Genomic DNA, 6,006 nt, shown 5'->3' with positions numbered 1-6,006 from the left:
GCTCATTTTTAATTAGGTTATTTGGTATTTTTTGCTACTGAGTTGTAGGAGTTTCTTATATTTTTGGATATTAATCCTCTATCATATATATTTTGGCTTACATTATTTTCTTCCATTCCATAGGTTGTCTTTTCACTTTGTTGATTATTTCCTTTGCTGCAAAGAAATTTTTTAGTTTGATGTAGTTCCACTGGCCTGTTTTTGCTTTTTTTGCCTATGCTTTTGGTATTATATTCAAGAAATCATTGCCAATACTAATTTTATGAAGCTAATCACCTATGTTTTCTTCTATGGGTTTTATAGTTTCAGTATCAGGTCTTAGATTTAAGTCTGATCCAGTTTGAGTTGATTTTCATGTATGGTGTAAGATATGGATCCAAATTCATTCATGTGGACATCAAGTTCCCCCAACACCATTTGTTGAACAAACTATCACTTCTTTCTTTCTTTAATAATGTATCTATTTTTATTTTTGGTTGCACTGGTTATTCATTGCTGAGTGCGGGCTTTCTCTAGTTGTGGGGGCTACTCTTCATTGTGGTGCATGGGCTTCTCATTGCAGTGGCTCCTCTTGTTGTGGAGTACAGGCTCTAGGCACATGGGCTCAGTAGTTGTGAAGTATGGCCTTAGTTGCTCTGTGGCATGTGAAATTTTCCCAGACCAGGGATCAAACCCGCATCCCCTGCAGCAGGCAGATCCTTATCCACTGTACCACCAGGGAAGTCCCCTGAACAAACTATATTTTCCCCCATCGTGTAGTCTTGGTATGGGAGGGAGTAGTAGCCTTCAACTTACATCATAGAAGTGGATAGGTGTTTATACCCAAGGAGGATTCTTTATACTGGGCATCTTGGAGATCCAACATTTTGGGTGGCATAAAACATTTATTTTATTTCTTCTTTTCCCATCTAAAAGATTTACTCTCTCTATTCCTCTACTTCTGAAAGTAATTCTTTTCATGTACACATTTTTCTCATTCTTTTCTGGTACAGGCTTTCCCTTTCATCTAATTGTAAATTCCTAAGTGAGATTTCATTTCCTCCTTTCTGCAAGATTTGCAGTTTACATGACATAGTACCCAATTCAACATCATAAAATTACAAATATCACAAAAATTACATTTAAAATGGAGGAAAGTGCATCTTTTTAAAGTGAAAAAAAAGCAAGGATATCAACCATTCAGGGAGATTATGTTGAAATTAATACTCTCTTTTCCATTATAGTTGACAACTAAGAAAGAAAAGGAGAAAATAATTTGTTTCTTAGAAGGCTAGGAAGAAGCAATAGAGCCTAGGGCTTGCGAAAAATCCTAAAGGAGAAGAAAAATAGATAGCATATCACTTCTAAAAAGGGTCTAGGACAGAGCAAGTAGTCAAATGTAACTAGGCAAACTCAAACTCATCTAGTTGTAAGAAGAGACAAATTAAAGTATCTGTTTCTTCTCTTTTCCTCTGTGTCCCTAGAAAGTCAGAGAATTGGCAAAGATAAACTAATTCCTCCTCTTTATAAGAAGTGGAAGGAGACATTGTTCTAGAAATTTCACAATGTGCACTCATCTCATTACACTTTCAGAAAGTGCCATCAAATGGATTATATGTGGACACCAAGGAACTTAGCTCCTGAAATTGATCTATCATTCTCTGAATGTTCTAACCATTAGAGCACCAGTCACTCACAGCTGCAGACCAGGACATTGCATATGCCTCCAAAGGTTGTTTACTTTAATGTTAGAATTCAGAAGAATTAAGTTTACTTAATTCCTCCACCCACAAGGAAACATCAAAACACTAAGTTAACCTGTTAAGCTATTACTCCTCTGGGTTGTTTTAGGGGGGAAATGGAAAAATGGTTCCCCAGGCTTCAAACTTCAAAGTCATCTTTGATACCCTCCTTTCATCAGACTCTCCCCAGCAAGTCCTTTAGCTAGTTATTTCTTCATACTATCTCTTATGTCCTGCCTTTCTTATCCATGTTCACTATTAAGTTGGGAACATTGTAATAATACTTCAGCAGTGGTAGCAACTAAACAACAACAAAGTGTTATTCCCACATTTATTCTCTTCTCTCACTTCCAGTTCATTACTCCCACAGAACAGAGATTTACATTTCTAGAACCTATCATGGCAGACCCATATTTATAAAACTTCAGGGATTGCCCCTTCGATATAAGATGAAGTTTAAAATATTGCAAATAGCTTCTTGGACATATTTATTGTTCTGTCGCTAAGACATGTCCGACTCTCTGCAACCCCATGGACTGCAACACGCATATCTTGGACATATAATTTACAGTAATTTACAGATAGTATAATATTTTAATTCTCCTTAGCCATGCCAGCTATTCTTTTTGATACCATGTACTTAAAAAAAGGAAGGAGAACGATATATTTAATGTCTAAAACAGATAGAAAAGGAGAAATGGCACCAAATCCCAGAGCTTTGGTTCCAGGGTTGAAGATTCACTTAATTAACAAGAGTATTGTTTCTCTTGGGGATGGATGTGGCTTATAACTATCAAGGTGATAATAACACATATGTCCCCATCTTTCTCATCTTATGGAAAGCCAAAGGTCAGAGTTTTAAGACTCAAAGCATGAGCCTAAGTGAAAGGCTACAAAACTCATTATTGCGCTCCAGCTTATGATAAGTACTCAAATTTCTTAAAGTGCACAGAAATGCCCAAACCCTGTTCTTTAGCACCAAGCTAACTTTTCCCTGGTGCCTTTTCCACAAAGCTATTGAAAACTAGGAAGATTCAACTCTCTTGGCTCTGTTTATCCTAAGACCCAGTAAGAGAAATGTGGGAAGAAGGGATCTAAACTGCCTATTCTATCTTACTTGGAGGCTACATTTAAGAAATCAAAACATAGTTTTCAAACTAAGCACTGATCAAAATTATCTATGATGCATAACACATTTTTGAGCCAAAGCATATGTACCATCTAAAACCTAAACGTTACTATGGCCTTTGCTGTAAACATTGATATTACCCTTTAGCTATAAGTTAAAGTTCAAACATATTGCAAAATGGTTTCTGGGCTAACCTCAGTCATTTACTGGCAGCCTATTATTTTAATTCTCCCTAGCCATACCAGCTACCTTTCAAAAGGAAAATAACTCTGATAACATTCTGCAAAAGAAAATTCTAATTCACATACAGGTAATGGCATTATCTGATTTTCCAATTTTAAGAAACTCAGAGAACTATTTTTAAAAATCTGTCTTCAAATATCCCTTTATTAACCTAGCCCTAACACGATTTTTTTCAGCCAGCATTCTCTCAGTGTAGTTTAAATGAGCTAACATATGCACAGAACTTAGAACTGTGCCTAACACATAGCAAGCCCTATTGAATCATTTACTATTATTACTGTATAAATACTAATGGAAAATGTGCAATCTTTGGATGAAGAGAGACCTGAATTTTGGATTCTATGTCTGGACTAACCAGCTTGGTGATCATGGGTGATCAATCTTCTGAGGCTTGGTTTCTTCTTTCTCAAAATAAGAGAGAATAATAACTATAATGAAAGTTGTAGAATAAAAGATAATGAAGAAAAAATGATTAGTACAAGACCTAGCACATAGCAGGCATTCAATGAAGGAAAGATTTTACTATTATTCACTACTGTACTTTGTTCCCTCTGCCCCCAAGATTGAAATACCCCTCACCCTGAACCCCATTTGTCTTTTACTGAGAAACCAGACACAGGGGAATTCCTCTTTCCTGTTCCCACCTCTGCATTTACCTGTACAGCTCATTTGGCTCATATATGATAAGTATACTGTATAGTTAAGGACTCAATTTCAAATTTTCCTGATACTTTTTAAACAGTTTTAATGATATATAATTCACAGCCACATAATTCATTCATTTAATGCATGCAAGGGAACAGATTTTAGCATATCCATAGAGTTGTCTGTATATGTCAAGGCTGTATATTGTCACCCCGCTTATTTAACTTCTATGCAGAGTACATCATGAGAAATGCTGAGCTGGAGGAAGCACAAGCTGGAATCAAGATTGCCAGGAGAAATATCAGTAACCTCAGATATGCAGATGACACCACCCTTATGGCAGAAAGCAAAGAGGAACTAAATAGCCTCTTGATGAAAGTGAAAGAGGAGAGTGAAAAAGTTGGCTTAAAGCTCAACATTCAGAAAACTAAGATCATGGAATCCGGTCCCATCACTTCATGGCAAATAGATGGGGAAACAGTGAGAGACTTTATTTTCTTGGGCTCCAAAATCACTGCAGATGGTGACTGCAGCCATGAAATTAAAAGACACTTACTCCTTGGAAGGAAGGTTATGACCAACCTAGACAGCATATTAAAAAGCAGAGACATTACTTTGCCAACAAAGGTCTGTCTAGTCAAGGCTCTGGTTTTTCCAGTAGTCCTGTATGGATGTGAGAGTTGGACTATAAAGAAAGCTGAGTGCCGAACAATTGATGCTTTTGAACTGTGGTGTTGGAGAAGACTCTTGAGAGTCCCTTGGACTTCAAAGAGATCCAACCAGTCCATCCTAAAGGAGATCAGTCCTGGGTGTTCATTGGAAGGTCTGATGTTGAAGCTGAAACTCCAGTACTTTGGCCACCTGATGCAAAGAGCTAACTCATTTGTAAAGACCCTGATGCTGGGAAAGATTGGGGGCAGGAGGAGAAGGGGACGACAGAGGATGAGATGGTTGGATGGCATCACCGACTCAATGGACATGACTTTGGGTGGGCTCTGGGAGTTGGTGTTGCCGGGAGGCCTGGTGTGCTGCAGTTCATGGGGTCGCAAAGAGTCGGACACGACTGAAAGACTGAACTCAACTGATAGAGTTGTCCATGCATTGCCACAGTCTTTAGAACATTTTCATTACCCTCCAAAGAAACCTCACTCCCCATAGTCACCAACTTGTAGATCACCCTATCCCCCCTAAATTCCTAAACAACAACTAACCTAGGCAACAACCAAAGCCCTAGGCAACAAACAACTAACTTTCTATTTGTACAGATTTCCTTATTCTGGATAATTCATATAAGTAATGTCATATGTAATCTGCTGTGACTAGCTTCTTTTGCTTAGCATAAGGTGTATCTAAGTTGTAGCAGTATTTGTACTTCATTTCATTTTACTGGTGAATAATATTCCAATGTATGAACATAACATTAAAGTCTTTTTAACTGCTTTTTGATTCTGTGTGCTGCCTCTCAGAATACAATCTCCAAACTCTAAATTTCAGTGTAAATGTCTACAGCAGGTGGATGTTAAGTACATGCCACATATTTGAAGTTATTCAAATGTCGCCACCCAGCAAAACACATCTTCAGACAAAATTTATCCACAGCCAATTAGTTTGCTGCCTACTCCAATAGGCATGAAAGGTAGTATAAGAATACAATCACTAATTAATTTGGATGTTCATTGAACACCTCCTATCTTAGTTTGGGTTCCCTTAGGAATAGCCCTTGAGACAAGAATTTCAGTGCAAATGGTATATTTGGGAGATGCTGTCAGGAAACACTAATAGGGAAGTGAGGGATAGAAAGTGAGCTATGGAAGGGAAGGTAGCTAATATAAGATGTGTGCTTCAAGCAAGTGGCACTGTGGGCAACTAGAGCTTAATCGCCCTGAGAAACTCTGGGAGTTAGTGTGAAACATGCATGTTAGAGTTATACCAGCTGAGTGAGGAGCATGCTAAGGTTTTGATTTAACAACTCTGTCAATCAGCCAGTAGTTGAGGGATCCTCTTAGACACTACTAATTCTCTGCCCTTCTGGCCTATCATTTGCTGCAAAGCAGAACAGGTTCTTATGACCAAAGAAATCCCTTTGATAAAGAGATGATGTGAGCCCTGGTAGGTGGAGGTTCATCTGATGTGCTAGGAGGGGTGGGGGCCAAGGGGATGGGAGATGTGGACAGTGTCTACTGTACCTCCTACCTGGGTTTCCATACAAAAGCAAAGAAATACAACAAATATTAATTGAATTTTCCCTATGTGCAAGACAGTGTTATA

The sequence above is a fragment of the Dama dama genome, chromosome X (assembly GCF_033118175.1).
Source record: "Dama dama isolate Ldn47 chromosome X, ASM3311817v1, whole genome shotgun sequence".
NCBI lineage: Eukaryota > Metazoa > Chordata > Mammalia > Artiodactyla > Cervidae > Dama > Dama dama.
The sequence above is the reverse complement of the archived record's forward strand: the minus strand, read 5'-3'. Positions refer to the sequence as shown.